Source organism: Nelumbo nucifera, chromosome 4 (genome assembly GCF_055504915.1).
Source record: "Nelumbo nucifera cultivar China Antique chromosome 4, China Antique-T2T, whole genome shotgun sequence".
NCBI classification, from domain to species: domain Eukaryota; kingdom Viridiplantae; phylum Streptophyta; class Magnoliopsida; order Proteales; family Nelumbonaceae; genus Nelumbo; species Nelumbo nucifera.
Window position 1 is genome coordinate 52,851,488 of NC_142652.1, and position 27,252 is coordinate 52,878,739.

The 27,252-nt window shown below is 46.8% G+C and overlaps 53 non-coding genes and 5 pseudogenes across 53 annotated transcripts; all 58 read right to left on the reverse strand.

The window, feature by feature from the left end:
- Nucleotides 1-57: 57 nt before the first annotated feature.
- Nucleotides 58-176, reverse strand: LOC148798064 (5S ribosomal RNA). The gene has a single exon (XR_016075782.1). It is a non-coding gene; the product is annotated as a 5S ribosomal RNA (ribosomal RNA).
- Nucleotides 177-530: 354 nt separating this feature from the next.
- Nucleotides 531-649, reverse strand: LOC148798065 (5S ribosomal RNA). The gene has a single exon (XR_016072626.1). It is a non-coding gene; the product is annotated as a 5S ribosomal RNA (ribosomal RNA).
- Nucleotides 650-1,004: 355 nt separating this feature from the next.
- On the reverse strand, nucleotides 1,005-1,123 carry LOC148798066 (5S ribosomal RNA). The gene has a single exon (XR_016074525.1). It is a non-coding gene; the product is annotated as a 5S ribosomal RNA (ribosomal RNA).
- Nucleotides 1,124-1,478: 355 nt separating this feature from the next.
- LOC148798067 (5S ribosomal RNA) lies at nucleotides 1,479-1,597 on the reverse strand. Its single transcript, XR_016074231.1, has one exon. It is a non-coding gene; the product is annotated as a 5S ribosomal RNA (ribosomal RNA).
- Nucleotides 1,598-1,952: 355 nt separating this feature from the next.
- On the reverse strand, nucleotides 1,953-2,071 carry LOC148798068 (5S ribosomal RNA; annotated as a pseudogene).
- Nucleotides 2,072-2,425: 354 nt separating this feature from the next.
- LOC148798069 (5S ribosomal RNA) lies at nucleotides 2,426-2,544 on the reverse strand. The gene has a single exon (XR_016071292.1). It is a non-coding gene; the product is annotated as a 5S ribosomal RNA (ribosomal RNA).
- Nucleotides 2,545-2,898: 354 nt separating this feature from the next.
- LOC148798070 (5S ribosomal RNA) lies at nucleotides 2,899-3,017 on the reverse strand. Its single transcript, XR_016074233.1, has one exon. It is a non-coding gene; the product is annotated as a 5S ribosomal RNA (ribosomal RNA).
- A 355-nt stretch (nucleotides 3,018-3,372) lies between these two features.
- On the reverse strand, nucleotides 3,373-3,491 carry LOC148798071 (5S ribosomal RNA). Its single transcript, XR_016075783.1, has one exon. It is a non-coding gene; the product is annotated as a 5S ribosomal RNA (ribosomal RNA).
- Nucleotides 3,492-3,845: 354 nt separating this feature from the next.
- LOC148798072 (5S ribosomal RNA) lies at nucleotides 3,846-3,964 on the reverse strand. The gene has a single exon (XR_016075172.1). It is a non-coding gene; the product is annotated as a 5S ribosomal RNA (ribosomal RNA).
- Nucleotides 3,965-4,318: 354 nt separating this feature from the next.
- On the reverse strand, nucleotides 4,319-4,437 carry LOC148798073 (5S ribosomal RNA). The gene has a single exon (XR_016069605.1). It is a non-coding gene; the product is annotated as a 5S ribosomal RNA (ribosomal RNA).
- Nucleotides 4,438-4,793: 356 nt separating this feature from the next.
- Nucleotides 4,794-4,912, reverse strand: LOC148798074 (5S ribosomal RNA; annotated as a pseudogene).
- A 354-nt stretch (nucleotides 4,913-5,266) lies between these two features.
- On the reverse strand, nucleotides 5,267-5,385 carry LOC148798075 (5S ribosomal RNA). Its single transcript, XR_016075183.1, has one exon. It is a non-coding gene; the product is annotated as a 5S ribosomal RNA (ribosomal RNA).
- A 354-nt stretch (nucleotides 5,386-5,739) lies between these two features.
- On the reverse strand, nucleotides 5,740-5,858 carry LOC148798076 (5S ribosomal RNA). Its single transcript, XR_016074949.1, has one exon. It is a non-coding gene; the product is annotated as a 5S ribosomal RNA (ribosomal RNA).
- Nucleotides 5,859-6,214: 356 nt separating this feature from the next.
- On the reverse strand, nucleotides 6,215-6,333 carry LOC148798077 (5S ribosomal RNA). Its single transcript, XR_016072985.1, has one exon. It is a non-coding gene; the product is annotated as a 5S ribosomal RNA (ribosomal RNA).
- A 354-nt stretch (nucleotides 6,334-6,687) lies between these two features.
- Nucleotides 6,688-6,806, reverse strand: LOC148798078 (5S ribosomal RNA). Its single transcript, XR_016075194.1, has one exon. It is a non-coding gene; the product is annotated as a 5S ribosomal RNA (ribosomal RNA).
- Nucleotides 6,807-7,160: 354 nt separating this feature from the next.
- LOC148798079 (5S ribosomal RNA) lies at nucleotides 7,161-7,279 on the reverse strand. Its single transcript, XR_016071151.1, has one exon. It is a non-coding gene; the product is annotated as a 5S ribosomal RNA (ribosomal RNA).
- A 356-nt stretch (nucleotides 7,280-7,635) lies between these two features.
- LOC148798080 (5S ribosomal RNA) lies at nucleotides 7,636-7,753 on the reverse strand (annotated as a pseudogene).
- Nucleotides 7,754-8,107: 354 nt separating this feature from the next.
- LOC148798081 (5S ribosomal RNA) lies at nucleotides 8,108-8,226 on the reverse strand. Its single transcript, XR_016073285.1, has one exon. It is a non-coding gene; the product is annotated as a 5S ribosomal RNA (ribosomal RNA).
- A 355-nt stretch (nucleotides 8,227-8,581) lies between these two features.
- On the reverse strand, nucleotides 8,582-8,700 carry LOC148798082 (5S ribosomal RNA). The gene has a single exon (XR_016074234.1). It is a non-coding gene; the product is annotated as a 5S ribosomal RNA (ribosomal RNA).
- Nucleotides 8,701-9,055: 355 nt separating this feature from the next.
- Nucleotides 9,056-9,174, reverse strand: LOC148798083 (5S ribosomal RNA). Its single transcript, XR_016070742.1, has one exon. It is a non-coding gene; the product is annotated as a 5S ribosomal RNA (ribosomal RNA).
- A 354-nt stretch (nucleotides 9,175-9,528) lies between these two features.
- Nucleotides 9,529-9,647, reverse strand: LOC148798084 (5S ribosomal RNA). Its single transcript, XR_016075205.1, has one exon. It is a non-coding gene; the product is annotated as a 5S ribosomal RNA (ribosomal RNA).
- A 354-nt stretch (nucleotides 9,648-10,001) lies between these two features.
- LOC148798085 (5S ribosomal RNA) lies at nucleotides 10,002-10,120 on the reverse strand. Its single transcript, XR_016074450.1, has one exon. It is a non-coding gene; the product is annotated as a 5S ribosomal RNA (ribosomal RNA).
- A 355-nt stretch (nucleotides 10,121-10,475) lies between these two features.
- On the reverse strand, nucleotides 10,476-10,594 carry LOC148798086 (5S ribosomal RNA). The gene has a single exon (XR_016075784.1). It is a non-coding gene; the product is annotated as a 5S ribosomal RNA (ribosomal RNA).
- A 354-nt stretch (nucleotides 10,595-10,948) lies between these two features.
- On the reverse strand, nucleotides 10,949-11,067 carry LOC148798087 (5S ribosomal RNA). The gene has a single exon (XR_016072627.1). It is a non-coding gene; the product is annotated as a 5S ribosomal RNA (ribosomal RNA).
- Nucleotides 11,068-11,422: 355 nt separating this feature from the next.
- LOC148798088 (5S ribosomal RNA) lies at nucleotides 11,423-11,541 on the reverse strand. Its single transcript, XR_016074526.1, has one exon. It is a non-coding gene; the product is annotated as a 5S ribosomal RNA (ribosomal RNA).
- A 355-nt stretch (nucleotides 11,542-11,896) lies between these two features.
- LOC148798089 (5S ribosomal RNA) lies at nucleotides 11,897-12,015 on the reverse strand (annotated as a pseudogene).
- Nucleotides 12,016-12,369: 354 nt separating this feature from the next.
- Nucleotides 12,370-12,488, reverse strand: LOC148798090 (5S ribosomal RNA). The gene has a single exon (XR_016075217.1). It is a non-coding gene; the product is annotated as a 5S ribosomal RNA (ribosomal RNA).
- A 354-nt stretch (nucleotides 12,489-12,842) lies between these two features.
- On the reverse strand, nucleotides 12,843-12,961 carry LOC148798091 (5S ribosomal RNA). The gene has a single exon (XR_016073034.1). It is a non-coding gene; the product is annotated as a 5S ribosomal RNA (ribosomal RNA).
- A 356-nt stretch (nucleotides 12,962-13,317) lies between these two features.
- On the reverse strand, nucleotides 13,318-13,436 carry LOC148798092 (5S ribosomal RNA). Its single transcript, XR_016068877.1, has one exon. It is a non-coding gene; the product is annotated as a 5S ribosomal RNA (ribosomal RNA).
- Nucleotides 13,437-13,790: 354 nt separating this feature from the next.
- Nucleotides 13,791-13,908, reverse strand: LOC148798093 (5S ribosomal RNA). Its single transcript, XR_016070692.1, has one exon. It is a non-coding gene; the product is annotated as a 5S ribosomal RNA (ribosomal RNA).
- Nucleotides 13,909-14,262: 354 nt separating this feature from the next.
- Nucleotides 14,263-14,381, reverse strand: LOC148798094 (5S ribosomal RNA). The gene has a single exon (XR_016072802.1). It is a non-coding gene; the product is annotated as a 5S ribosomal RNA (ribosomal RNA).
- Nucleotides 14,382-14,737: 356 nt separating this feature from the next.
- Nucleotides 14,738-14,856, reverse strand: LOC148798095 (5S ribosomal RNA). The gene has a single exon (XR_016074235.1). It is a non-coding gene; the product is annotated as a 5S ribosomal RNA (ribosomal RNA).
- A 353-nt stretch (nucleotides 14,857-15,209) lies between these two features.
- LOC148798096 (5S ribosomal RNA) lies at nucleotides 15,210-15,328 on the reverse strand. The gene has a single exon (XR_016069748.1). It is a non-coding gene; the product is annotated as a 5S ribosomal RNA (ribosomal RNA).
- Nucleotides 15,329-15,682: 354 nt separating this feature from the next.
- Nucleotides 15,683-15,801, reverse strand: LOC148798097 (5S ribosomal RNA). The gene has a single exon (XR_016071152.1). It is a non-coding gene; the product is annotated as a 5S ribosomal RNA (ribosomal RNA).
- A 356-nt stretch (nucleotides 15,802-16,157) lies between these two features.
- On the reverse strand, nucleotides 16,158-16,276 carry LOC148798098 (5S ribosomal RNA). The gene has a single exon (XR_016074527.1). It is a non-coding gene; the product is annotated as a 5S ribosomal RNA (ribosomal RNA).
- A 355-nt stretch (nucleotides 16,277-16,631) lies between these two features.
- On the reverse strand, nucleotides 16,632-16,750 carry LOC148798099 (5S ribosomal RNA; annotated as a pseudogene).
- Nucleotides 16,751-17,104: 354 nt separating this feature from the next.
- LOC148798100 (5S ribosomal RNA) lies at nucleotides 17,105-17,223 on the reverse strand. Its single transcript, XR_016075228.1, has one exon. It is a non-coding gene; the product is annotated as a 5S ribosomal RNA (ribosomal RNA).
- Nucleotides 17,224-17,577: 354 nt separating this feature from the next.
- LOC148798101 (5S ribosomal RNA) lies at nucleotides 17,578-17,696 on the reverse strand. The gene has a single exon (XR_016073035.1). It is a non-coding gene; the product is annotated as a 5S ribosomal RNA (ribosomal RNA).
- A 356-nt stretch (nucleotides 17,697-18,052) lies between these two features.
- Nucleotides 18,053-18,171, reverse strand: LOC148798102 (5S ribosomal RNA). The gene has a single exon (XR_016068878.1). It is a non-coding gene; the product is annotated as a 5S ribosomal RNA (ribosomal RNA).
- Nucleotides 18,172-18,525: 354 nt separating this feature from the next.
- On the reverse strand, nucleotides 18,526-18,643 carry LOC148798103 (5S ribosomal RNA). The gene has a single exon (XR_016070693.1). It is a non-coding gene; the product is annotated as a 5S ribosomal RNA (ribosomal RNA).
- A 354-nt stretch (nucleotides 18,644-18,997) lies between these two features.
- Nucleotides 18,998-19,116, reverse strand: LOC148798104 (5S ribosomal RNA). Its single transcript, XR_016072803.1, has one exon. It is a non-coding gene; the product is annotated as a 5S ribosomal RNA (ribosomal RNA).
- A 356-nt stretch (nucleotides 19,117-19,472) lies between these two features.
- LOC148798105 (5S ribosomal RNA) lies at nucleotides 19,473-19,591 on the reverse strand. The gene has a single exon (XR_016074236.1). It is a non-coding gene; the product is annotated as a 5S ribosomal RNA (ribosomal RNA).
- Nucleotides 19,592-19,945: 354 nt separating this feature from the next.
- Nucleotides 19,946-20,064, reverse strand: LOC148798106 (5S ribosomal RNA). The gene has a single exon (XR_016072804.1). It is a non-coding gene; the product is annotated as a 5S ribosomal RNA (ribosomal RNA).
- A 356-nt stretch (nucleotides 20,065-20,420) lies between these two features.
- Nucleotides 20,421-20,539, reverse strand: LOC148798107 (5S ribosomal RNA). The gene has a single exon (XR_016074528.1). It is a non-coding gene; the product is annotated as a 5S ribosomal RNA (ribosomal RNA).
- Nucleotides 20,540-20,893: 354 nt separating this feature from the next.
- On the reverse strand, nucleotides 20,894-21,012 carry LOC148798108 (5S ribosomal RNA). The gene has a single exon (XR_016072805.1). It is a non-coding gene; the product is annotated as a 5S ribosomal RNA (ribosomal RNA).
- Nucleotides 21,013-21,368: 356 nt separating this feature from the next.
- On the reverse strand, nucleotides 21,369-21,487 carry LOC148798109 (5S ribosomal RNA). The gene has a single exon (XR_016074529.1). It is a non-coding gene; the product is annotated as a 5S ribosomal RNA (ribosomal RNA).
- A 355-nt stretch (nucleotides 21,488-21,842) lies between these two features.
- On the reverse strand, nucleotides 21,843-21,961 carry LOC148798110 (5S ribosomal RNA). Its single transcript, XR_016074237.1, has one exon. It is a non-coding gene; the product is annotated as a 5S ribosomal RNA (ribosomal RNA).
- A 354-nt stretch (nucleotides 21,962-22,315) lies between these two features.
- LOC148798111 (5S ribosomal RNA) lies at nucleotides 22,316-22,434 on the reverse strand. The gene has a single exon (XR_016069759.1). It is a non-coding gene; the product is annotated as a 5S ribosomal RNA (ribosomal RNA).
- Nucleotides 22,435-22,788: 354 nt separating this feature from the next.
- On the reverse strand, nucleotides 22,789-22,907 carry LOC148798112 (5S ribosomal RNA). The gene has a single exon (XR_016072537.1). It is a non-coding gene; the product is annotated as a 5S ribosomal RNA (ribosomal RNA).
- Nucleotides 22,908-23,263: 356 nt separating this feature from the next.
- Nucleotides 23,264-23,382, reverse strand: LOC148798113 (5S ribosomal RNA). The gene has a single exon (XR_016074238.1). It is a non-coding gene; the product is annotated as a 5S ribosomal RNA (ribosomal RNA).
- Nucleotides 23,383-23,736: 354 nt separating this feature from the next.
- On the reverse strand, nucleotides 23,737-23,855 carry LOC148798114 (5S ribosomal RNA). Its single transcript, XR_016072201.1, has one exon. It is a non-coding gene; the product is annotated as a 5S ribosomal RNA (ribosomal RNA).
- Nucleotides 23,856-24,209: 354 nt separating this feature from the next.
- Nucleotides 24,210-24,328, reverse strand: LOC148798115 (5S ribosomal RNA). Its single transcript, XR_016069770.1, has one exon. It is a non-coding gene; the product is annotated as a 5S ribosomal RNA (ribosomal RNA).
- Nucleotides 24,329-24,682: 354 nt separating this feature from the next.
- LOC148798116 (5S ribosomal RNA) lies at nucleotides 24,683-24,801 on the reverse strand. Its single transcript, XR_016071153.1, has one exon. It is a non-coding gene; the product is annotated as a 5S ribosomal RNA (ribosomal RNA).
- Nucleotides 24,802-25,157: 356 nt separating this feature from the next.
- Nucleotides 25,158-25,276, reverse strand: LOC148798117 (5S ribosomal RNA). The gene has a single exon (XR_016074239.1). It is a non-coding gene; the product is annotated as a 5S ribosomal RNA (ribosomal RNA).
- Nucleotides 25,277-25,630: 354 nt separating this feature from the next.
- LOC148798118 (5S ribosomal RNA) lies at nucleotides 25,631-25,749 on the reverse strand. Its single transcript, XR_016073397.1, has one exon. It is a non-coding gene; the product is annotated as a 5S ribosomal RNA (ribosomal RNA).
- Nucleotides 25,750-26,104: 355 nt separating this feature from the next.
- On the reverse strand, nucleotides 26,105-26,223 carry LOC148798119 (5S ribosomal RNA). Its single transcript, XR_016074240.1, has one exon. It is a non-coding gene; the product is annotated as a 5S ribosomal RNA (ribosomal RNA).
- A 355-nt stretch (nucleotides 26,224-26,578) lies between these two features.
- Nucleotides 26,579-26,697, reverse strand: LOC148798120 (5S ribosomal RNA). The gene has a single exon (XR_016069874.1). It is a non-coding gene; the product is annotated as a 5S ribosomal RNA (ribosomal RNA).
- A 354-nt stretch (nucleotides 26,698-27,051) lies between these two features.
- On the reverse strand, nucleotides 27,052-27,170 carry LOC148798121 (5S ribosomal RNA). Its single transcript, XR_016073509.1, has one exon. It is a non-coding gene; the product is annotated as a 5S ribosomal RNA (ribosomal RNA).
- Between the last annotated feature and the right edge of the window lie 82 nt (nucleotides 27,171-27,252).

The following is a 27,252-nucleotide window of genomic DNA, read 5'->3' on the forward strand; positions in this document are numbered from 1 at the left end:
CCGAAACGACAAATGGAATTTGCAAATACGATATCGAAATAAAATATTAATAAAATTGGGGTGCAACACGAGGACTTCACAGGAGGTCACCCATCCTAGTACTACGCTCGCCCAAGCACACTTAACTTCGGAGTTCTGATGGGATCCGGTGCATTAGTGTTGGTATGATCGCACCCGTTTAATTCATGCTCGCTTAGATCTTTATGCACTATCTTGCTCCCCTCCATTAATTGTTTTAGATTTGAAAAAACTGTGTATGCAGCCTTCCTCCCTTGGTAACCGTGAACAAGCTCCTACGTGAGCAGAGTGTTTGCATTTCAGATCTGCCGCACCCCCGGATAGATGCAATACTATCGCGGGGCCCACAATGCATGACGAATGCCGAAAGCCCGGTTCTTGCATCGTTGCCATTCAGTAATGACGATCGTGCCGCAAATGGTCCGAGTATCCGACGCATTGTTTCCAGTTGTCTCCCAGAAACAACAAATGGAATTTGCAAATACAAATCAAAATAAAATATTAATAAAATTGGGGTGCAACACGTGGACTTCCCAGGAGGTCACCCATCCTAGTACTAATCTCGCCCAAGCACGCTTAACTTCGGAGTTCTGATTGGATCCGGTGCATTAGTGCTGGTATGATCGCACCCGTTTAATTCATGCTCGCTTAGATCTTTATGACCTATCTTGCTCCCTTCCATTAATTGTTTTAGATTTGAAAAAAATGTGTATGCAGCCTTCTTCCCTTGGTAACCGTGCACAAGCTCCTACGTGAGCGGAGTGTTTGCTTTTCAGATCTGCCGCACCTCCGGATAGATGCAATACTATCGCGGGGCCCACAATGCACGACGAATGCCAAAAGCCCGGTTTTTTCACGGTTCCCATTCAGTAATGACAATCGTGCCGCAAATGGTCCGAGTATCCGGCGCGTTGTTTGCGTTTGTCTCGCCGAAACGACAAATGGAATTTGCAAATACGATATCGAAATAAAATATTAATAAAATTGGGGTGCAACACGAGGACTTCCCAGGAGGTCACCCATCCTAGGACTACTCTCGCCCATGCACACTTAACTTCGGAGTTCTGATGGGATCCGGTGCATTAGTGCTGGTATGATCGCACCCGTTTAATTCATGCTCGCTTAGATCTTTATGCACTATCTTGCTCCCCTCCATTAATTGTTTTAGACTTGAAAAAACTGTGTATGCAGCCTTCCTCCCTTGGTAACCGTGCACAAGCTCTTACGTGAGCAGAGTGTTTGCTTTTTAGATCTGCCGCACCCCCGGATAGATGCAATACTATCGCGGGGCCCACAATGCACGACGAATGCCAAAAGCCCGGTTTTTGCACGGTTCTCATTCAGTAATGACGATTGTGCCGCAAATGGTCCGAGTATCCGGCGCGTTGTTTGCGTTTGTCTCGCCGAAACGACAAATGGAATTTGCAAATACGATATCGAAATAAAATATTAATAAAATTGGGGTGCAACACGAGGACTTCCCAGGAGGTCACCCATCCTAGGACTACTCCCGCCCATGCACACTTAACTTCGGAGTTCTGATGGGATCCGGTGCATTAGTGCTGGTATGATCGCACCCGTTTAATTCATGCTCGCTTAGATCTTTATGCACTATCTTGCTCCCCTCCATTAATTGTTTTAGACTTGAAAAAACTGTGTATGCAGCCTTCCTCCCTTGGTAACCGTGCACAAGCTCCTACGTGAGCAGAGTGTTTGCTTTTCAGATCTGTCGCACCCCCGGATAGATGCAATACTATCGCGGGGCCCACAATGCACGACGAATGCCAAAAGCCCGGTTTTTGCACGGTTCCCATTCAGTAATGACGATCGTGCCGCAAATGGTCCGAGTATCCGGCGCGTTGTTTGAGTTTGTCTCGCCGAAACGACAAATGGAATTTGCAAATACGATATCGAAATAAAATATTAATGAAATTGGGGTGCAACACGAGGACTTCCCAGGAGGTCACCCATCCTAGGACTACTCCCACCCATGCACACTTAACTTCGGAGTTCTGATGGGATCCGGTGCATTAGTGCTGGTATGATCTTACCCGTTTAATTCATGCTCGCTTAGATCTTTATGCACTATCTTGCTCCCCTCCATTAATTGTTTTAGATTTGAAAAAACTGTGTATGCAGCCTTCCTCCCTTGGTAACCGTGCACAAGCTCCTACGTGAGCAGAGTGTTTGCATTTCAGATCTGCCGCACCCCCGGATAGATGCAATACTATCGCGGGGCCCACAATGCATGACGAATGCCGAAAGCCCGGTTCTTGCATCGTTGCCATTCAGTAATGACGATCGTGCCGCAAATGGTCCGAGTATCCGACGCATTGTTTCCAGTTGTCTCCCAGAAACAACAAATGGAATTTGCAAATACAAATCAAAATAAAATATTAATAAAATTGGGGTGCAACACAGGGACTTCCCAGGAGGTCACCCATCCTAGTACTACTCTCGCCCAAGCACGCTTAACTTCGGAGTTCTGATGGGATCCGGTGCATTAGTGCTGGTATGATCGCACCCGTTTAATTCATGCTCGCTTAGATCTTTATGCACTATCTTGCTCCCCTCCATTAATTGTTTTAGACTTGAAAAAACTGTGTATGCAGCCTTCCTCCCTTGTAACCGTGCACAAGCTCTTACGTGAGCAGAGTGTTTGCTTTTTAGATCTGCCGCACCCCCGGATAGATGCAATACTATCGCGGGGCCCACAATGCACGACGAATGCCAAAAGCCCGGTTTTTTCACGGTTCCCATTCAGTAATGACAATCGTGCCGCAAATGGTCCGAGTATCCGGCGCGTTGTTTGCGTTTGTCTCACCGAAACGACAAATGGAATTTGCAAATACGATATCGAAATAAAATATTAATAAAATTGGGGTGCAACACGAGGACTTCCCAGGAGGTCACCCATCCTAGGACTACTCCCGCCCATGCACACTTAACTTCGGAGTTCTGATGGGATCCGGTGCATTAGTGCTGGTATGATCGCACCCGTTTAATTCATGCTCGCTTAGATCTTTATGCACTATCTTGCTCCCCTCCATTAATTGTTTTAGACTTGAAAAAACTGTGTATGCAGCCTTCCTCCCTTGGTAACCGTGCACAAGCTCCTACGTGAGCAGAGTGTTTGCTTTTCAGATCTGCCGCACCCCCGGATAGATGCAATACTATCGCGGGGCCCACAATGCACGACGAATGCCAAAAGCCCGGTTTTTGCACGGTTCTCATACAGTAATGACGATTGTGCCGCAAATGGTCCGAGTATCCGGCGCGTTGTTTGCGTTTGTCTCGCCGAAACGACAAATGGAATTTGCAAATACGATATCGAAATAAAATATTAATAAAATTGGGGTGCAACACGAGGACTTCACAGGAGGTCACCCATCCTAGTACTACGCTCGCCCAAGCACACTTAACTTCGGAGTTCTGATGGGATCCGGTGCATTAGTGTTGGTATGATCGCACCCGTTTAATTCATGCTCGCTTAGATCCTTATGCACTATCTTGCTCCCCTCCATTAATTGTTTTAGATTTGAAAAAACTGTGTATGCAGCCTTCCTCCCTTGGTAACCGTGCACAAGCTCCTACGTGAGCAGAGTGTTTGCATTTCAGATCTGCCGCACCCCCGGATAGATGCAATACTATCGCGGGGCCCACAATGCATGACGAATGCCGAAAGCCCGGTTCTTGCATCGTTGCCATTCAGTAATGACGATCGTGCCGCAAATGGTCCGAGTATCCGACGCATTGTTTCCAGTTGTCTCCCAGAAACAACAAATGGAATTTGCAAATACAAATCAAAATAAAATATTAATAAAATTGGGGTGCAACACGAGGACTTCCCAGGAGGTCACCCATCCTAGTACTACTCTCGCCCAAGCACGCTTAACTTCGGAGTTCTGATGGGATCCGGTGCATTAGTGCTGGTATGATCGCACCCGTTTAATTCATGCTCGCTTAGATCTTTATGACCTATCTTGCTCCCTTCCATTAATTGTTTTAGATTTGAAAAAAATGTGTATGCAGCCTTCTTCCCTTGGTAACCGTGCACAAGCTCCTACGTGAGCGGAGTGTTTGCTTTTCAGATCTGCCGCACCTCCGGATAGATGCAATACTATCGCGGGGCCCACAATGCACGACGAATGCCAAAAGCCCGGTTTTTTCACGGTTCCCATTCAGTAATGACAATCGTGCCGCAAATGGTCCGAGTATCCGGCGCGTTGTTTGCGTTTGTCTCGCCGAAACGACAAATGGAATTTGCAAATACAAATCAAAATAAAATATTAATAAAATTGGGGTGCAACACGAGAACTTCCCAGGAGGTCACCCATCCTAGTACTACTCTCGCCCAAGCACGCTTAACTTCGGAGTTCTGATGGGATCCGGTGCATTAGTGCTGGTATGATCGCACCCGTTTAATTCATGCTCGCTTAGATCTTTATGCACTATCTTGCTCCCCTCCATTAATTGTTTTAGACTTGAAAAAAACTGTGTATGCAGCCTTCCTCGCTTGGTAACCGTGCACAAGCTCTTACGTGAGCAGAGTGTTTGCTTTTTAGATCTGCCGCACCCCCGGATAGATGCAATACTATCGCGGGGCCCACAATGCACGACGAATGCCAAAAGCCCGGTTTTTTCACGGTTCCCATTCAGTAATGACAATCGTGCCACAAATGGTCCGAGTATCCGGCGCGTTGTTTGCGTTTGTCTCGCCGAAACGACAAATGGAATTTGCAAATACGATATCGAAATAAAATATTAATAAAATTGGGGTGCAACACGAGGACTTCCCAGGAGGTCACCCATCCTAGGACTACTCCCGCCCATGCACACTTAACTTCGGAGTTCTGATGTGATCCGGTGCATTAGTGCTTGTATGATCGCAACCGTTTTATTCATGCTCGCTTAGAACTTTATGCACTATCTTGCTCCCCTCCATTAATTGTTTTAGATTTGAAAAAACTGTGTATGCAGCCTTCCTCCCTTGGTAACCGTGCACAAGCTCCTACGTGAGCAGAGTGTTTGCATTTCAGATCTGCCGCACCCCCGGATAGATGCAATACTATCGCGGGGCCCACAATGCATGACGAATGCCGAAAGCCCGGTTCTTGCATCATTGCCATTCAGTAATGACGATCGTGCCGCAAATGGTCCGAGTATCCGACGCATTGTTTCCAGTTGTCTCCCAGAAACAACAAATGGAATTTGCAAATACAAATCAAAATAAAATATTAATAAAATTGGGGTGCAACACGAGGACTTCCCAGGAGGTCACCCATCCTAGTACTACTCTCGCCCAAGCACGCTTAACTTCGGAGTTCTGATGGGATCCGGTGCATTAGTGCTGGTATGATCGCACCCGTTTAATTCATGCTCGCTTAGATCTTTATGCACTATCTTGCTCCCCTCCATTAATTGTTTTAGACTTGAAAAAACTGTGTATGCAGCCTTCCTCCCTTGGTAACCGTGCACAAGCTCTTACGTGAGCAGAGTGTTTGCTTTTTAGATCTGCCGCACCCCCGGATAGATGCAATACTATCGCGGGGCCCACAATGCATGTCGAATGCCGAAAGCCCGGTTCTTGCATCGTTGCCATTCAGTAATGACGATCGTGCCGCAAATGGTCCGAGTATCCGACGCATTGTTTCCAGTTGTCTCCCAGAAACAACAAATGGAATTTGCAAATACAAATCAAAATAAAATATTAATAAAATTGGGGTGCAACACGAGGACTTCCCAGGAGGTCACCCATCCTAGTACTACTCTCGCCCAAGAACGCTTAACTTCGGAGTTCTGATGGGATCTGGTGCATTAGTGCTGGTATGATCGCACCCGTTTAATTCATGCTCGCTTAGATCTTTATGCACTATCTTGCTCCCCTCCATTAATTGTTTTAGACTTGAAAAAAACTGTGTATGCAGCCTTCCTCCCTTGGTAACCGTGCACAAGCTCTTACGTGAGCAGAGTGTTTGCTTTTTAGATCTGCCGCACCCCCGGATAGATGCAATACTATCGCGGGGCCCACAATGCACGACGAATGCCAAAAGCCCGGTTTTTTCACGGTTCCCATTCAGTAATGACAACCGTGCCGCAAGTGGTCCGAGTATCCGGCGCGTTGTTTGCGTTTGTCTCGCCGAAACGACAAATGGAATTTGCAAATACGATATCGAAATAAAATATTAATAAAATTGGGGTGCAACACGAGAACTTCCCAGGAGGTCACCCATCCTAGGACTACTCCCGCCCATGCACACTTAACTTCGGAGTTCTGATGGGATCCGGTGCATTAGTGCTGGTATGATCGCACCCGTTTAATTCATGCTCGCTTAGATCTTTATGCACTATCTTGCTCCCCTCCATTAATTGTTTTTGATTTGAAAAAACTGTGTATGCAGCCTTCCTCCCTTGGTAACCGTGCACAAGCTCCTACGTGAGCAGAGTGTTTGCATTTCAGATCTGCCGCACCCCCGGATAGATGCCATACTATCGCGGGGCCCACAATGCATGACGAATGCCGAAAGCCCGGTTCTTGCATCGTTGCCATTCAGTAATGACGATCGTGCCGCAAATGGTCCGAGTATCCGACGCATTGTTTCCAGTTGTCTCCCAGAAACAACAAATGGAATTTGCAAATACAAATCAAAATAAAATATTAATAAAATTGGGGTGCAACACGAGGACTTCCCAGGAGGTCACCCATCCTAGTACTACTCTCGCCCAAGCACGCTTAACTTCGGAGTTCTGATGGGATCCGGTGCATTAGTGCTGGTATGATCGCACCCGTTTAATTCATGCTCGCTTAGATCTTTATGCACTATCTTGCTCCCCTCCATTAATTGTTTTAGACTTGAAAAAACTGTGTATGCAGCCTTCCTCCCTTGGTAACCGTGCACAAGCTCTTACGTGAGCAGAGTGTTTGCTTTTTAGATCTGCCGCACCCCCGGATAGATGCAATACTATCGCGGGGCCCACAATGCATGACGAATGCCGAAAGCCCGGTTCTTGCATCGTTGCCATTCAGTAATGACGATCGTGCCGCAAATGGTCCGAGTATCCGACGCATTGTTTCCAGTTGTCTCCCAGAAACAACAAATGGAATTTGCAAATACAAATCAAAATAAAATATTAATAAAATTGGGGTGCAACACGAGGACTTCCCAGGAGGTCACCCATCCTAGTACTACTCTCGCCCAAGCACGCTTAACTTCGGAGTTCTGATGGGATCCGGTGCATTAGTACTGGTATGATCGCACCCGTTTAATTCATGCTCGCTTAGATCTTTATGCACTATCTTGCTCCCCTCCATTAATTGTTTTAGACTTGAAAAAAACTGTGTATGCAGCCTTCCTCCCTTGGTAACCGTGCACAAGCTCTTACGTGAGCAGAGTGTTTGCTTTTTAGATCTGCCGCACCCCCGGATAGATGCAATACTATCGCGGGGCCCACAATGCACGACGAATGCCAAAAGCCCGGTTTTTTCACGGTTCCCATTCAGTAATGACAATCGTGCCGCAAGTGGTCCGAGTATCCGGCGCGTTGTTTGCGTTTGTCTCGCCGAAACGACAAATGGAATTTGCAAATACGATATCGAAATAAAATATTAATAAAATTGGGGTGCAACACGAGGACTTCCCAGGAGGTCACCCATCCTAGGACTACTCCCGCCCATGCACATTAACTTCGGAGTTCTGATGGGATCCGGTGCATTAGTGCTGGTATGATCGCACCCGTTTAATTCATGCTCGCTTAGATCTTTATGCACTATCTTGCTCCCCTCCATTAATTGTTTTAGATTTGAAAAAACTGTGTATGCAGCCTTCCTCCCTTGGTAACCGTGCACAAGCTCCTACGTGAGCAGAGTGTTTGCATTTCAGATCTGCCGCACCCCCGGATAGATGCCATACTATCGCGGGGCCCACAATGCATGACGAATGCCGAAAGCCCGGTTCTTGCATCGTTGACATTCAGTAATGACGATCGTGCCGCAAATGGTCCGAGTATCCGACGCATTGTTTCCAGTTGTCTCCCAGAAACAACAAATGGAATTTGCAAATACAAATCAAAATAAAATATTAATAAAATTGGGGTGCAACACGAGGACTTCCCAGGAGGTCACCCATCCTAGTACTACTCTCGCCCAAGCACGCTTAACTTCGGAGTTCGGATGGGATCCGGTGCATTAGTGCTGGTATGATCGCACCCGTTTAATTCATGCTCGCTTAGATCTTTATGCACTATCTTGCTCCCCTCCATTAATTGTTTTAGACTTGAAAAAACTGTGTATGCAGCCTTCCTCCCTTGGTAACCGTGCACAAGCTCTTACGTGAGCAGAGTGTTTGCTTTTTAGATCTGCCACACCCCCGGATAGATGCAATACTATCGCGGGGCCCACAATGCACGACGAATGCCAAAACCCCGGTTTTTTCACGGTTCCCATTCAATAATGACAATCGTGCCGCAAATGGTCCGAGTATCCGGCGCGTTGTTTGCGTTTGTCTCGCCGAAACGACAAATGGAATTTGCAAATACGATATCGAAATAAAATATTAATAAAATTGGGGTGCAACACGAGGACTTCCCAGGAGGTCACCCATCCTAGGACTACTCCCGCCCATGCACACTTAACTTCGGAGTTCTGATGGGATCCGGTGCATTAGTGCTGGTATGATCGCACCCGTTTAATTCATGCTCGCTTAGATCTTTATGCACTATCTTGCTCCCCTCCATTAATTGTTTTAGACTTGAAAAAACTGTGTATGCAGCCTTCCTCCCTTGGTAACCGTGCACAAGCTCCTACGTGAGCAGAGTGTTTGCTTTTCAGATCTGCCGCACCCCCGGATAGATGCAATACTATCGCGGGGCCCACAATGCACGACGAATGCCAAAAGCCCGGTTTTTGCACGGTTCCCATTCAGTAATGACGATCGTGCCGCAAATGGTCCGAGTATCCGGCGCGTTGTTTGAGTTTGTCTCGCCGACACGACAAATGGAATTTGCAAATACGATATCGAAATAAAATATTAATAAAATTGGGGTGAAACACAAGGACTTCCCAGGAGGTCACCCATCCTAGGACTACTCCCGCCCATGCACACTTAACTTCGGAGTTCTGATGGGATCCGGTGCATTAGTGCTGGTATGATCGCACCCGTTTAATTCATGCTCGCTTAGATCTTTATGCACTATCTTGCTCCCCTCCATTAATTGTTTTTGATTTGAAAAAACTGTGTATGCAGCCTTCCTCCCTTGGTAACCTTGCACAAGCTCCTACGTGAGCAGAGTGTTTGCATTTCAGATCTGCCGCACCCCCGGATAGATGCCATACTATCGCGGGGCCCACAATGCATGACGAATGCCGAAAGCCCGGTTCTTGCATCGTTGCCATTCAGTAATGACGATCGTGCCGCAAATGGTCCGAGTATCCGACGCATTGTTTCCAGTTGTCTCCCAGAAACAACAAATGGAATTTGCAAATACAAATCAAAATAAAATATTAATAAAATTGGGGTGCAACACGAGGACTTCCCAGGAGGTCACCCATCCTAGTACTACTCTCGCCCAAGCACGCTTAACTTCGGAGTTCTGATGGGATCCGGTGCATTAGTGCTGGTATGATCGCACCCGTTTAATTCATGCTCGCTTAGATCTTTATGCACTATCTTGCTCCCCTCCATTAATTGTTTTAGACTTGAAAAAACTGTGTATGCAGCCTTCCTCCCTTGGTAACCGTGCACAAGCTCTTACGTGAGCAGAGTGTTTGCTTTTTAGATCTGCCGCACCCCCGGATAGATGCAATACTATCGCGGGGCCCACAATGCATGACGAATGCCGAAAGCCCGGTTCTTGCATCGTTGCCATTCAGTAATGACGATCGTGCCGCAAATGGTCCGAGTATCCGACGCATTGTTTCCAGTTGTCTCCCAGAAACAACAAATGGAATTTGCAAATACAAATCAAAATAAAATATTAATAAAATTGGGGTGCAACACGAGGACTTCCCAGGAGGTCACCCTTCCTAGTACTACTCTCGCCCAAGCACGCTTAACTTCAGAGTTCTGATGAGATCCGGTGCATTAGTGCTGGTATGATCGCACCCGTTTAATTCATGCTCGCTTAGATCTTTGTGCACTATCTTGCTCCCCTCCATTAATTGTTTTAGACTTGAAAAAACTGTGTATGCAGCCTTCCTCCCTTGGTAACCGTGCACAAGCTCCTACGTGAGCAGAGTGTTTGCTTTTCAGATCTGTCGCACCCCCGGATAGATGCAATACTATCGCGGGGCCCACAATGCACGACGAATGCCAAAAGCCCGGTTTTTGCACGGTTCTCATACAGTAATGACGATTGTGCCGCAAATGGTCCGAGTATCCGGCGCGTTGTTTGCGTTTGTCTCGCCGAAACGACAAATGGAATTTGCAAATACGATATCGAAATAAAATATTAATAAAATTGGGGTGCAACACGAGGACTTCACAGGAGGTCACCCATCCTAGTACTACGCTCGCCCAAGCACACTTAACTTCGGAGTTCTGATGGGATCCGGTGCATTAGTGTTGGTATGATCGCACCCGTTTAATTCATGCTCGCTTAGATCTTTATGCACTATCTTGCTCCCCTCCATTAATTGTTTTAGATTTGAAAAAACTGTGTATGCAGCCTTCCTCCCTTGGTAACCGTGAACAAGCTCCTACGTGAGCAGAGTGTTTGCATTTCAGATCTGCCGCACCCCCGGATAGATGCAATACTATCGCGGGGCCCACAATGCATGACGAATGCCGAAAGCCCGGTTCTTGCATCGTTGCCATTCAGTAATGACGATCGTGCCGCAAATGGTCCGAGTATCCGACGCATTGTTTCCAGTTGTCTCCCAGAAACAACAAATGGAATTTGCAAATACAAATCAAAATAAAATATTAATAAAATTGGGGTGCAACACGTGGACTTCCCAGGAGGTCACCCATCCTAGTACTAATCTCGCCCAAGCACGCTTAACTTCGGAGTTCTGATTGGATCCGGTGCATTAGTGCTGGTATGATCGCACCCGTTTAATTCATGCTCGCTTAGATCTTTATGACCTATCTTGCTCCCTTCCATTAATTGTTTTAGATTTGAAAAAAATGTGTATGCAGCCTTCTTCCCTTGGTAACCGTGCACAAGCTCCTACGTGAGCGGAGTGTTTGCTTTTCAGATCTGCCGCACCTCCGGATAGATGCAATACTATCGCGGGGCCCACAATGCACGACGAATGCCAAAAGCCCGGTTTTTTCACGGTTCCCATTCAGTAATGACAATCGTGCCGCAAATGGTCCGAGTATCCGGCGCGTTGTTTGCGTTTGTCTCGCCGAAACGACAAATGGAATTTGCAAATACGATATCGAAATAAAATATTAATAAAATTGGGGTGCAACACGAGGACTTCCCAGGAGGTCACCCATCCTAGGACTACTCTCGCCCATGCACACTTAACTTCGGAGTTCTGATGGGATCCGGTGCATTAGTGCTGGTATGATCGCACCCGTTTAATTCATGCTCGCTTAGATCTTTATGCACTATCTTGCTCCCCTCCATTAATTGTTTTAGACTTGAAAAAACTGTGTATGCAGCCTTCCTCCCTTGGTAACCGTGCACAAGCTCCTACGTGAACAGAGTGTTTGTTTTTCAGATCTGCCGCACCCCCGGATAGATGCAATACTATCGCGGGGCCCACAATGCACGATGAATGCCAAAAGCCCGGTTTTTGCACGGTTCCCGTTCAGTAATGACGATCGTGCCGCAAATGGTCCGAGTATCCGGCGCGTTGTTTGAGTTTGTCTCGCCGACACGACAAATGGAATTTGCAAATACGATATCGAAATAAAATATTAATAAAATTGGGGTGAAACACAAGGACTTCCCAGGAGGTCACCCATCCTAATACTACTCTCGCCCAAGCACACTTAACTTTGGAGTTCTGATGGGATCCGGTGCATTAGTGCTGGTATGATCGCAACCGTTTAATTCATGCTCGCTTAGATCTTTATGCACTATCTTGCTCCCCTCCATTAATTGTTTTAGATTTGAAAAAACTGTGTATGCAGCCTTCCTCCCTTGGTAACCGTGCACAAGCTCCTACGTGAGCAGAGTGTTTGCATTTCAGATCTGCCGCACCCCCGGATAGATGCAATACTATCGCGGGGCCCACAATGCATGACGAATGCCGAAAGCCCGGTTCTTGCATCGTTGCCATTCAGTAATGACGATCGTGCCGCAAATGGTCCGAGTATCCGACGCATTGTTTCCAGTTGTCTCCCAGAAACAACAAATGGAATTTGCAAATACAAATCAAAATAAAATATTAATAAAATTGGGGTGCAACACGAGGACTTCCCAGGAGGTCACCCATCCTAGTACTACTCTCGCCCAAGCACGCTTAACTTCGGAGTTCTGATGGGATCCGGTGCATTAGTGCTGGTATGATCGCACCCGTTTAATTCATGCTCGCTTAGATCTTTATGCACTATCTTGCTCCCCTCCATTAATTGTTTTAGACTTGAAAAAACTGTGTATGCAGCCTTCCTCCCTTGGTAACCGTGCACAAGCTCTTACGTGAGCAGAGTGTTTGCTTTTTAGATCTGCCGCACCCCCGGATAGATGCAATACTATCGCGGGGCCCACAATGCATGACGAATGCCGAAAGCCCGGTTCTTGCATCGTTGCCATTCAGTAATGACGATCGTGCCGCAAATGGTCCGAGTATCCGACGCATTGTTTCCAGTTGTCTCCCAGAAACAACAAATGGAATTTGCAAATACAAATCAAAATAAAATATTAATAAAATTGGGGTGCAACACGAGGACTTCCCAGGAGGTCACCCATCCTAGTACCACTCTCGCCCAAGCACGCTTAACTTCGGAGTTCTGATGGGATCCGGTGCATTAGTGCTGGAATGATCGCACCCGTTTAATTCATGCTCGCTTAGATCTTTATGCACTATCTTGCTCCCCTCCATTAATTGTTTTAGACTTGAAAAAAACTGTGTATGCAGCCCTCCTCGCTTGGTAACCGTGCACAAGCTCTTACGTGAGCAGAGTGTTTGCTTTTTAGATCTGCCGCACCCCCGGATAGATGCAATACTATCGCGGGGCCCACAATGCACGACGAATGCCAAAAGCCCGGTTTTTTCACGGTTCCCATTCAGTAATGACAATCGTGCCACAAATGGTCCGAGTATCCGGCGCGTTGTTTGCGTTTGTCTCGCCGAAACGACAAATGGAATTTGCAAATACGATATCGAAATAAAATATTAATAAAATTGGGGTGCAACACGAGGACTTCCCAGGAGGTCACCCATCCTAGGACTACTCCCGCCCATGCACACTTAACTTCGGAGTTCTGATGGGATCCGGTGCATTAGTGCTGGTATGATCGCAACCGTTTTATTCATGCTCGCTTAGAACTTTATGCACTATCTTGCTCCCCTCCATTAATTGTTTTAGATTTGAAAAAACTGTGTATGCAGCCTTCCTCCCTTGGTAACCGTGCACAAGCTCCTACGTGAGCAGAGTGTTTGCATTTCAGATCTGCCGCACCCCCGGATAGATGCAATACTATCGCGGGGCCCACAATGCATGACGAATGCCGAAAGCCCGGTTCTTGCATCGTTGCCATTCAGTAATGACGATCGTGCCGCAAATGGTCCGAGTATCCGACGCATTGTTTCCAGTTGTCTCCCAGAAACAACAAATGGAATTTGCAAATACAAATCAAAATAAAATATTAATAAAATTGGGGTGCAACACGAGGACTTCCCAGGAGGTCACCCATCCTAGTACTACTCTCGCCCAAGCACAATAACTTCGGAGTTCTGATGGGATCCGGTGGATTAGTGCTGGTATGATCGCACCCGTTTAATTCATGCTCGCTTAGACCTTTATGCACTATCTTGCTCCCCTCCATTAATTGTTTTAGACTTGAAAAAACTGTGTATGCAGCCTTCCTCCCTTGGTAACCGTGCACAAGCTCTTACGTGAGCAGAGTGTTTGCTTTTTAGATCTGCCGCACCCCCGGATAGATGCAATACTATCGCGGGGCCCACAATGCATGTCGAATGCCGAAAGCCCGGTTCTTGCATCGTTGCCATTCAGTAATGACGATCGTGCCGCAAATGGTCCGAGTATCCGACGCATTGTTTCCAGTTGTCTCCCAGAAACAACAAATGGAATTTGCAAATACAAATCAAAATAAAATATTAATAAAATTGGGGTGCAACACGAGGACTTCCCAGGAGGTCACCCATCCTAGTACTACTCTCGCCCAAGCACGCTTAACTTCGGAGTTCTGATGGGATCTGGTGCATTTGTGCTGGTATGATCGCACCCGTTTAATTCATGCTCGCTTAGATCTTTATGCACTATCTTGCTCCCCTCCATTAATTGTTTTAGACTTGAAAAAAACTGTGTATGCAGCCTTCCTCCCTTGGTAACCGTGCACAAGCTCTTACGTGAGCAGAGTGTTTGCTTTTTAGATCTGCCGCACCCCCGGATAGATGCAATACTATCGCGGGGCCCACAATGCACGACGAATGCCAAAAGCCCGGTTTTTTCACGGTTCCCATTCAGTAATGACAATCGTGCCGCAAGTGGTCCGAGTATCCGGCGCGTTGTTTGCGTTTGTCTCGCCGAAACGACAAATGGAATTTGCAAATACGATATCGAAATAAAATATTAATAAAATTGGGGTGCAACACGAGGACTTCCCAGGAGGTCACCCATCCTAGGACTACTCCCGCCCATGCACACTTAACTTCGGAGTTCTGATGGGATCCGGTGCATTAGTGCTGGTATGATCGCACCCGTTTAATTCATGCTCGCTTAGATCTTTATGCACTATCTTGCTCCCCTCCATTAATTGTTTTTGATTTGAAAAAACTGTGTATGCAGCCTTCCTCCCTTGGTAACCGTGCACAAGCTCCTACGTGAGCAGAGTGTTTGCATTTCAGATCTGCCGCACCCCGGATAGATGCCATACTATCGCGGGGCCCACAATGCATGACGAATGCCGAAAGCCCGGTTCTTGCATCGTTGCCATTCAGTAATGACGATCGTGCCGCAAATGGTCCGAGTATCCGACGCATTGTTTCCAGTTGTCTCCCAGAAACAACAAATGGAATTTGCAAATACAAATCAAAATAAAATATTAATAAAATTGGAGTGCAACACGAGGACTTCCCAGGAGGTCACCCATCCTAGTACTACTCTCGCCCAAGCACGCTTAACTTCGGAGTTCTGATGGGATCCGGTGCATTAGTGCTGGTATGATCGCACCCGTTTAATTCATGCTCGCTTAGATCTTTATGCACTATCTTGCTCCCCTCCATTAATTGTTTTAGACTTGAAAAAACTGTGTATGCAGCCTTCCTCCCTTGGTAACCGTGCACAAGCTCTTACGTGAGTAGAGTGTTTGCTTTTTAGATCTGCCGCACCCCCGGATAGATGCAATACTATCGCGGGGCCCACAATGCATGACGAATGCCGAAAGCCCGGTTCTTGCATCGTTGCCATTCAGTAATGACGATCGTGCCGCAAATGGTCCGAGTATCCGACGCATTGTTTCCAGTTGTCTCCCAGAAACAACAAATGGAATTTGCAAATACAAATCAAAATAAAATATTAATAAAATTGGGGTGCAACACGAGGACTTCCCAGGAGGTCACCCATCCTAGTACTACTCTCGCCCAAGCACGCTTAACTTCGGAGTTCTGATGGGATCCGGTGCATTAGTACTGGTATGATCGCACCCGTTTAATTCATGCTCGCTTAGATCTTTATGCACTATCTTGCTCCCCTCCATTAATTGTTTTAGACTTGAAAAAAACTGTGTATGCAGCCTTCCTCCCTTGGTAACCGTGCACAAGCTCTTACGTGAGCAGAGTGTTTGCTTTTTAGATCTGCCGCACCCCCGGATAGATGCAATACTATCGCGGGGCCCACAATGCACGACGAATGCCAAAAGCCCGGTTTTTTCACGGTTCCCATTCAGTAATGACAATCGTGCCGCAAATGGTCCGAGTATCCGGCGCGTTGTTTGCGTTTGTCTCGCCGAAACGACAAATGGAATTTGCAAATACGATATCGAAATAAAATATTAATAAAATTGGGGTGCAACACGAGGACTTCCCAGGAGGTCACCCATCCTAGGACTACTCTCGCCCATGCACACTTAACTTCGGAGTTCTGATGGGATCCGGTGCATTAGTGCTGGTATGATCGCACCCGTTTAATTCATGCTCGCTTAGATCTTTATGCACTATCTTGCTCCCCTCCATTAATTGTTTTAGACTTGAAAAAACTGTGTATGCAGCCTTCCTCCCTTGGTAACCGTGCACAAGCTCCTACGTGAACAGAGTGTTTGTTTTTCAGATCTGCCGCACCCCCGGATAGATGCAATACTATCGCGGGGCCCACAATGCACGATGAATGCCAAAAGCCCGGTTTTTGCACGGTTCCCATTCAGTAATGACGATCGTGCCGCAAATGGTCCGAGTATCCGGCGCGTTGTTTGAGTTTGTCTCGCCGACACGACAAATGGAATTTGCAAATACGATATCGAAATAAAATATTAATAAAATTGGGGTGAAACACAAGGACTTCCCAGGAGGTCACCCATCCTAATACTACTCTCGCCCAAGCACACTTAACTTTGGAGTTCTGATGGGATCCGGTGCATTAGTGCTGGTATGATCGCACCCGTTTAATTCATGCTCGCTTAGATCTTTATGCACTATCTTGCTCCCCTCCATTAATTGTTTTAGATTTGAAAAAACTGTGTATGCAGCCTTCCTCCCTTGGTAACCGTGCACAAGCTCCTACGTGAGCAGAGTGTTTGCATTTCAGATCTGCCGCACCCCCGGATAGATGCAATACTATCGCGGGGCCCACAATGCATGACGAATGCCGAAAGCCCGGTTCTTGCATCGTTGCCATTCAGTAATGACGATCGTGCCGCAAATGGTCCGAGTATCCGACGCATTGTTTCCAGTTGTCTCCCAGAAACAACAAATGGAATTTGCAAATACAAATCAAAATAAAATATTAATAAAATTGGGGTGCAACACGAGGACTTCCCAGGAGGTCACCCATCCTAGTACTACTCTCGCCCAAGCACGCTTAACTTCGGAGTTCTGATGGGATCCGGTGCATTAGTGCTGGTATGATCGCACCCGTTTAATTCATGCTCGCTTAGATCTTTATGCACTATCTTGCTCCCCTCCATTAATTGTTTTAGACTTGAAAAAACTGTGTATGCAGCCTTCCTCCCTTGGTAACCGTGCACAAGCTCTTACGTGAGCAGAGTGTTTGCTTTTTAGATCTGCCGCACCCCCGGATAGATGCAATACTATCGCGGGGCCCACAATGCATGACGAATGCCGAAAGCCCGGTTCTTGCATCGTTGCCATTCAGTAATGACGATCGTGCCGCAAATGGTCCGAGTATCCGACGCATTGTTTCCAGTTGTCTCCCAGAAACAACAAATGGAATTTGCAAATACAAATCAAAATAAAATATTAATAAAATTGGGGTGCAACACGAGGACTTCCCAGGAGGTCACCCATCCTAGTACCACTCTCGCCCAAGCACGCTTAACTTCGGAGTTCTGATGGGATCCGGTGCATTAGTGCTGGAATGATCGCACCCGTTTAATTCATGCTCGCTTAGATCTTTATGCACTATCTTGCTCCCCTCCATTAATTGTTTTAGACTTGAAAAAAACTGTGTATGCAGCCCTCCTCGCTTGGTAACCGTGCACAAGCTCTTACGTGAGCAGAGTGTTTGCTTTTTAGATCTGCCGCACCCCCGGATAGATGCAATACTATCGCGGGGCCCACAATGCACGACGAATGCCAAAAGCCCGGTTTTTTCACGGTTCCCATTCAGTAATGACAATCGTGCCACAAATGGTCCGAGTATCCGGCGCGTTGTTTGCGTTTGTCTCGCCGAAACGACAAATGGAATTTGCAAATACGATATCGAAATAAAATATTAATAAAATTGGGGTGCAACACGAGGACTTCCCAGGAGGTCACCCATCCTAGGACTACTCCCGCCCATGCACACTTAACTTCGGAGTTCTGATGGGATCCGGTGCATTAGTGCTGGTATGATCGCAACCGTTTTATTCATGCTCGCTTAGAACTTTATGCACTATCTTGCTCCCCTCCATTAATTGTTTTAGATTTGAAAAAACTGTGTATGCAGCCTTCCTCCCTTGGTAACCGTGCACAAGCTCCTACGTGAGCAGAGTGTTTGCATTTCAGATCTGCCGCACCCCCGGATAGATGCAATACTATCGCGGGGCCCACAATGCATGACGAATGCCGAAAGCCCGGTTCTTGCATCGTTGCCATTCAGTAATGACGATCGTGCCGCAAATGGTCCGAGTATCCGACGCAGTGTTTCCAGTTGTCTCCCAGAAACAACAAATGGAATTTGCAAATACAAATCAAAATAAAATATTAATAAAATTGGGGTGCAACACGAGGACTTCCCAGGAGGTCACCCATCCTAGTACTACTCTCGCCCAAGCACAATAACTTCGGAGTTCTGATGGGATCCGGTGGATTAGTGCTGGTATGATCGCACCCGTTTAATTCATGCTCGCTTAGATCTTTATGCACTATCTTGCTCCCCTCCATTAATTGTTTTAGACTTGAAAAAACTGTGTATGCAGCCTTCCTCCCTTGGTAACCGTGCACAAGCTCTTACGTGAGCAGAGTGTTTGCTTTTTAGATCTGCCGCACCCCCGGATAGATGCAATACTATCGCGGGGCCCACAATGCATGTCGAATGCCGAAAGCCCGGTTCTTGCATCGTTGCCATTCAGTAATGACGATCGTGCCGCAAATGGTCCGAGTATCCGACGCATTGTTTCCAGTTGTCTCCCAGAAACAACAAATGGAATTTGCAAATACAAATCAAAATAAAATATTAATAAAATTGGGGTGCAACACGAGGACTTCCCAGGAGGTCACCCATCCTAGTACTACTCTCGCCCAAGCACGCTTAACTTCGGAGTTCTGATGGGATCTGGTGCATTTGTGCTGGTATGATCGCACCCGTTTAATTCATGCTCGCTTAGATCTTTATGCACTATCTTGCTCCCCTCCATTAATTGTTTTAGACTTGAAAAAAACTGTGTATGCAGCCTTCCTCCCTTGGTAACCGTGCACAAGCTCTTACGTGAGCAGAGTGTTTGCTTTTTAGATCTGCCGCACCCCCGGATAGATGCAATACTATCGCGGGGCCCACAATGCACGACGAATGCCAAAAGCCCGGTTTTTTCACGGTTCCCATTCAGTAATGACAATCGTGCCGCAAGTGGTCCGAGTATCCGGCGCGTTGTTTGCGTTTGTCTCGCCGAAACGACAAATGGAATTTGCAAATACGATATCGAAATAAAATATTAATAAAATTGGGGTGCAACACGAGGACTTCCCAGGAGGTCACCCATCCTAGGACTACTCCCGCCCATGCACACTTAACTTCGGAGTTCTGATGGGATCCGGTGCATTAGTGCTGGTATGATCGCACCCGTTTAATTCATGCTCGCTTAGATCTTTATGCACTATCTTGCTCCCCTCCATTAATTGTTTTTGATTTGAAAAAACTGTGTATGCAGCCTTCCTCCCTTGGTAACCGTGCACAAGCTCCTACGTGAGCAGAGTGTTTGCATTTCAGATCTGCCGCACCCCCGGATAGATGCCATACTATCGCGGGGCCCACAATGCATGACGAATGCCGAAAGCCCGGTTCTTGCATCGTTGCCATTCAGTAATGACGATCGTGCCGCAAATGGTCCGAGTATCCGACGCATTGTTTCCAGTTGTCTCCCAGAAACAACAAATGGAATTTGCAAATACAAATCAAAATAAAATATTAATAAAATTGGGGTGCAACACGAGGACTTCCCAGGAGGTCACCCATCCTAGTACTACTCTCGCCCAAGCACGCTTAACTTCGGAGTTCTGATGGGATCTGGTGCATTTGTGCTGGTATGATCGCACCCGTTTAATTCATGCTCGCTTAGATCTTTATGCACTATCTTGCTCCCCTCCATTAATTGTTTTAGACTTGAAAAAAACTGTGTATGCAGCCTTCCTCCCTTGGTAACCGTGCACAAGCTCTTACGTGAGCAGAGTGTTTGCTTTTTAGATCTGCCGCACCCCCGGATAGATGCAATACTATCGCGGGGCCCACAATGCACGACGAATGCCAAAAGCCCGGTTTTTTCACGGTTCCCATTCAGTAATGACAATCGTGCCGCAAATGGTCCGAGTATCCGGCGCGTTGTTTGCGTTTGTCTCGCCGAAACGACAAATGGAATTTGCAAATACGATATCGAAATAAAATATTAATAAAATTGGGGTGCAACACGAGGACTTCCCAGGAGGTCACCCATCCTAGGACTACTCTCGCCCATGCACACTTAACTTCGGAGTTCTGATGGGATCCGGTGCATTAGTGCTGGTATGATCGCACCCGTTTAATTCATGCTCGCTTAGATCTTTATGCACTATCTTGCTCCCCTCCATTAATTGTTTTAGACTTGAAAAAACTGTGTATGCAGCCTTCCTCCCTTGGTAACCGTGCACAAGCTCTTACGTGAGTAGAGTGTTTGCTTTTTAGATCTGCCGCACCCCCGGATAGATGCAATACTATCGCGGGGCCCACAATGCATGACGAATGCCGAAAGCCCGGTTCTTGCATCGTTGCCATTCAGTAATGACGATCGTGCCGCAAATGGTCCGAGTATCCGACGCATTGTTTCCAGTTGTCTCCCAGAAACAACAAATGGAATTTGCAAATACAAATCAAAATAAAATATTAATAAAATTGGGGTGCAACACGAGGACTTCCCAGGAGGTCACCCATCCTAGTACTACTCTCGCCCAAGCACGCTTAACTTCGGAGTTCTGATGGGATCTGGTGCATTTGTGCTGGTATGATCGCACCCGTTTAATTCATGCTCGCTTAGATCTTTATGCACTATCTTGCTCCCCTCCATTAATTGTTTTAGACTTGAAAAAAACTGTGTATGCAGCCTTCCTCCCTTGGTAACCGTGCACAAGCTCTTACGTGAGCAGAGTGTTTGCTTTTTAGATCTGCCGCACCCCCGGATAGATGCAATACTATCGCGGGGCCCACAATGCACGACGAATGCCAAAAGCCCGGTTTTTTCACGGTTCCCATTCAGTAATGACAATCGTGCCGCAAATGGTCCGAGTATCCGGCGCGTTGTTTGCGTTTGTCTCGCCGAAACGACAAATGGAATTTGCAAATACGATATCGAAATAAAATATTAATAAAATTGGGGTGCAACACGAGGACTTCCCAGGAGGTCACCCATCCTAGGACTACTCTCGCCCATGCACACTTAACTTCGGAGTTCTGATGGGATCCGGTGCATTAGTGCTGGTATGATCGCACCCGTTTAATTCATGCTCGCTTAGATCTTTATGCACTATCTTGCTCCCCTCCATTAATTGTTTTAGACTTGAAAAAACTGTGTATGCAGCCTTCCTCCCTTGGTAACCGTGCACAAGCTCCTACGTGAACAGAGTGTTTGTTTTTCAGATCTGCCGCACCCCCGGATAGATGCAATACTATCGCGGGGCCCACAATGCACGACGAATGCCAAAAGCCCGGTTTTTTCACGGTTCCCATTCAGTAATGACAATCGTGCCGCAAGTGGTCCGAGTATCCGGCGCGTTGTTTGCGTTTGTCTCGCCGAAACGACAAATGGAATTTGCAAATACGATATCGAAATAAAATATTAATAAAATTGGGGTGCAACACGAGGACTTCCCAGGAGGTCACCCATCCTAGGACTACTCCCGCCCATGCACACTTAACTTCGGAGTTCTGATGGGATCCGGTGCATTAGTGCTGGTATGATCGCACCCGTTTAATTCATGCTCGCTTAGATCTTTATGCACTATCTTGCTCCCCTCCATTAATTGTTTTTGATTTGAAAAAACTGTGTATGCAGCCTTCCTCCCTTGGTAACCGTGCACAAGCTCCTACGTGAGCAGAGTGTTTGCATTTCAGATCTGCCGCACCCCCGGATAGATGCCATACTATCGCGGGGCCCACAATGCATGACGAATGCCGAAAGCCCGGTTCTTGCATCGTTGCCATTCAGTAATGACGATCGTGCCGCAAATGGTCCGTGTATCCGACGCATTGTTTCCAGTTGTCTCACAGAAACAACAAATGGAATTTGCAAATACAAATCAAAATAAAATATTAATAAAATTGGAGTGCAACACGAGGACTTCCCAGGAGGTCACCCATCCTAGTACTACTCTCGCCCAAGCACGCTTAACTTCGGAGTTCTGATGGGATCCGGTGCATTAGTGCTGGTATGATCGCACCCGTTTAATTCATGCTCGCTTAGATCTTTATGCACTATCTTGCTCCCCTCCATTAATTGTTATAGACTTGAAAAAACTGTGTATGCAGCCTTCCTCCCTTGGTAACCGTGCACAAGCTCTTACGTGAGCAGAGTGTTTGCTTTTTAGATCTGCCGCACCCCCGGATAGATGCAATACTATCGCGGGGCCCACAATGCATGACGAATGCCGAAAGCCCGGTTCTTGCATCGTTGCCATTCAGTAATGACGATCGTGCCGCAAATGGTCCGAGTATCCGACGCATTGTTTCCAGTTGTCTCCCAGAAACAACAAATGGAATTTGCAAATACAAATCAAAATAAAATATTAATAAAATTGGGGTGCAACACGAGGACTTCCCAGGAGGTCACCCATCCTAGTACTACTCTCGCCCAAGCACGCTTAACTTCAGAGTTCTGATGGGATCCGGTGCATTAGTACTGGTATGATCGCACCCGTTTAATTCATGCTCGCTTAGATCTTTATGCACTATCTTGCTCCCCTCCATTAATTGTTTTAGACTTGAAAAAAACTGTGTATGCAGCCTTCCTCCCTTGGTAACCGTGCACAAGCTCTTACGTGAGCAGAGTGTTTGCTTTTTAGATCTGCCGCACCCCCGGATAGATGCAATACTATCGCGGGGCCCACAATGCACGACGAATGCCAAAAGCCCGGTTTTTTCACGGTTCCCATTCAGTAATGACAATCGTGCCGCAAGTGGTCCGAGTATCCGGCGCGTTGTTTGCGTTTGTCTCGCCGAAACGACAAATGGAATTTGCAAATACGATATCGAAATAAAATATTAATAAAATTGGGGTGCAACACGAGGACTTCCCAGGAGGTCACCCATCCTAGGACTACTCCCGCCCATGCACACTTAACTTCGGAGTTCTGATGGGATCCGGTGCATTAGTGCTGGTATGATCGCACCCGTTTAATTCATGCTCGCTTAGATCTTTATGCACTATCTTGCTCCCCTCCATTAATTGTTTTAGATTTGAAAAAACTGTGTATGCAGCCTTCCTCCCTTGGTAACCGTGCACAAGCTCCTACGTGAGCAGAGTGTTTGCATTTCAGATCTGCCGCACACCCGGATAGATGCCATACTATCGCGGGGCCCACAATGCATGACGAATGCCGAAAGCCCGGTTCTTGCATCGTTGACATTCAGTAATGACGATCGTGCCGCAAATGGTCCGAGTATCCGACGCATTGTTTCCAGTTGTCTCCCAGAAACAACAAATGGAATTTGCAAATACAAATCAAAATAAAATATTAATAAAATTGGGGTGCAACACGAGGACTTCCCAGGAGGTCACCCATCCTAGTACTACTCTCGCCCAAGCACGCTTAACTTCGGAGTTCGGATGGGATCCGGTGCATTAGTGCTGGTATGATCGCACAAGTTTAATTCATGCTCGCTTAGATCTTTATGAACTATCTTGCTCCCTTCCATTAATTGTTTTAGATTTGAAAAAACTGTGTATGCAGCCTTCCTCCCTTGGTAACCGTGCACAAGCTCCTACGTGAGCAGAGTGTTTGCATTTCAGATCTGCCGCACCCCCGGATAGATGCCATACTATCGCGGGGCCCACAATGCTTGACGAATGCCGAAAGCCCGGTTCTTGCATCGTTGCCATTCAGTAATGACGATCGTGCCGCAAATGGTCCGAGTATCCGACGCATTGTTTCCAGTTGTCTCCCAGAAACAACAAATGGAATTTGCAAATACAAATCAAAATAAAATATTAATAAAATTGGAGTGCAACACGAGGACTTCCCAGGAGGTCACCCATCCTAGTACTACTCTCGCCCAAGCACGCTTAACTTCGGAGTTCTGATGGGATCCGGTGCATTAGTGCTGGTATGATCGCACCCGTTTAATTCATGCTCGCTTAGATCTTTATGCACTATCTTGCTCCCCTCCATTAATTGTTTTAGACTTGAAAAAACTGTGTATGCAGCCTTCCTCCCTTGGTAACCGTGCACAAGCTCTTACGTGAGCAGAGTGTTTGCTTTTTAGATCTGCCGCACCCCCGGATAGATGCAATACTATCGCGGGGCCCACAATGCATGACGAATGCCGAAAGCCCGGTTCTTGCATCGTTGCCATTCAGTAATGACGATCGTGCCGCAAATGGTCCGAGTATCCGACGCATTGTTTCCAGTTGTCTCCCAGAAACAACAAATGGAATTTGCAAATACAAATCAAAATAAAATATTAATAAAATTGGGGTGCAACACGAGGACTTCCCAGGAGGTCACCCATCCTAGTACTACTCTCGCCCAAGCACGCTTAACTTCGGAGTTCTGATGGGATCCGGTGCATTAGTACTGGTATGATCGCACCCGTTTAATTCATGCTCGCTTAGATCTTTATGCACTATCTTGCTCCCCTCCATTAATTGTTTTAGACTTGAAAAAAACTGTGTATGCAGCCTTCCTCCCTTGGTAACCGTGCACAAGCTCTTACGTGAGCAGAGTGTTTGCTTTTTAGATCTGCCGCACCCCCGGATAGATGCAATACTATCGCGGGGCCCACAATGCACGACGAATGCCAAAAGCCCGGTTTTTTCACGGTTCCCATTCAGTAATGACAATCGTGCCGCAAGTGGTCCGAGTATCCGGCGCGTTGTTTGCGTTTGTCTCGCCGAAACGACAAATGGAATTTGCAAATACGATATCGAAATAAAATATTAATAAAATTGGGGTGCAACACGAGGACTTCCCAGGAGGTCACCCATCCTAGGACTACTCCCGCCCATGCACACTTAACTTCGGAGTTCTGATGGGATCCGGTGCATTAGTGCTGGTATGATCGCACCCGTTTAATTCATGCTCGCTTAGATCTTTATGCACTATCTTGCTCCCCTCCATTAATTGTTTTAGATTTGAAAAAACTGTGTATGCAGCCTTCCTCCCTTGGTAACCGTGCACAAGCTCCTACGTGAGCAGAGTGTTTGCATTTCAGATCTGCCGCACCCCCGGATAGATGCCATACTATCGCGGGGCCCACAATGCATGACGAATGCCGAAAGCCCGGTTCTTGCATCGTTGACATTCAGTAATGACGATCGTGCCGCAAATGGTCCGAGTATCCGACGCATTGTTTCCAGTTGTCTCCCAGAAACAACAAATGGAATTTGCAAATACAAATCAAAATAAAATATTAATAAAATTGGGGTGCAACACGAGGACTTCCCAGGAGGTCACCCATCCTAGTACTACTCTCGCCCAAGCACGCTTAACTTCGGAGTTCGGATGGGATCCGGTGCATTAGTGCTGGTATGATCGCACCCGTTTAATTCATGCTCGCTTAGATCTTTATGCACTATCTTGCTCCCCTCCATTAATTGTTTTAGACTTGAAAAAACTGTGTATGCAGCCTTCCTCCCTTGGTAACCGTGCACAAGCTCTTACGTGAGCAGAGTGTTTGCTTTTTAGATCTGCCGCACCCCCGGATAGATGCAATACTATCGCGGGGCCCACAATGCACGACGAATGCCAAAACCCCGGTTTTTTCACGGTTCCCATTCAATAATGACAATCGTGCCGCAAATGGTCCGAGTATCCGGCGCGTTGTTTGCGTTTGTCTCGCCGAAACGACAAATGGAATTTGCAAATACGATATCGAAATAAAATATTAATAAAATTGGGGTGCAACACGAGGACTTCCCAGGAGGTCACCCATCCTAGGACTACTCCCGCCCATGCACACTTAACTTCGGAGTTCTGATGGGATCCGGTGCATTAGTGCTGGTATGATCGCACCCGTTTAATTCATGCTCGCTTAGATCTTTATGCACTATCTTGCTCCCCTCCATTAATTGTTTTAGACTTGAAAAAACTGTGTATGCAGCCTTCCTCCCTTGGTAACCGTGCACAAGCTCCTACGTGAGCAGAGTGTTTGCTTTTCAGATCTGCCGCACCCCCGGATAGATGCAATACTATCGCGGGGCCCACAATGCACGACGAATGCCAAAAGCCCGGTTTTTGCACGGTTCCCATTCAGTAATGACGATCGTGCCGCAAATGGTCCGAGTATCCGGCGCGTTGTTTGAGTTTGTCTCGCCGACACGACAAATGGAATTTGCAAATACGATATCGAAATAAAATATTAATAAAATTGGGGTGAAACACAAGGACTTCCCAGGAGGTCACCCATCCTAATACTACTCTCGCCCAAGCACACTTAACTTCGGAGTTCTGATGGGATCCGGTGCATTAGTGCTGGTATGATCGCACCCGTTTAATTCATGCTCGCTTAGATCTTTATGCACTATCTTGCTCCCCTCCATTAATTGTTTTAGATTTGAAAAAACTGTGTATGCAGCCTTCCTCCCTTGGTAACCGTGCACAAGCTCCTACGTGAGCAGAGTGTTTGCATTTCAGATCTGCCGCACCCCCGGATAGATGCCATACTATCGCGGGGCCCACAATGCATGACGAATGCCGAAAGCCCGGTTCTTGCATCGTTGACATTCAGTAATGACGATCGTGCCGCAAATGGTCCGAGTATCCGACGCATTGTTTCCAGTTGTCTCCCAGAAACAACAAATGGAATTTGCAAATACAAATCAAAATAAAATATTAATAAAATTGGGGTGCAACACGAGGACTTCCCAGGAGGTCACCCATCCTAGTACTACTCTCGCCCAAGCACGCTTAACTTCGGAGTTCGGATGGGATCCGGTGCATTAGTGCTGGTATGATCGCACCCGTTTAATTCATGCTCGCTTAGATCTTTATGCACTATCTTGCTCCCCTCCATTAATTGTTTTAGACTTGAAAAAACTGTGTAT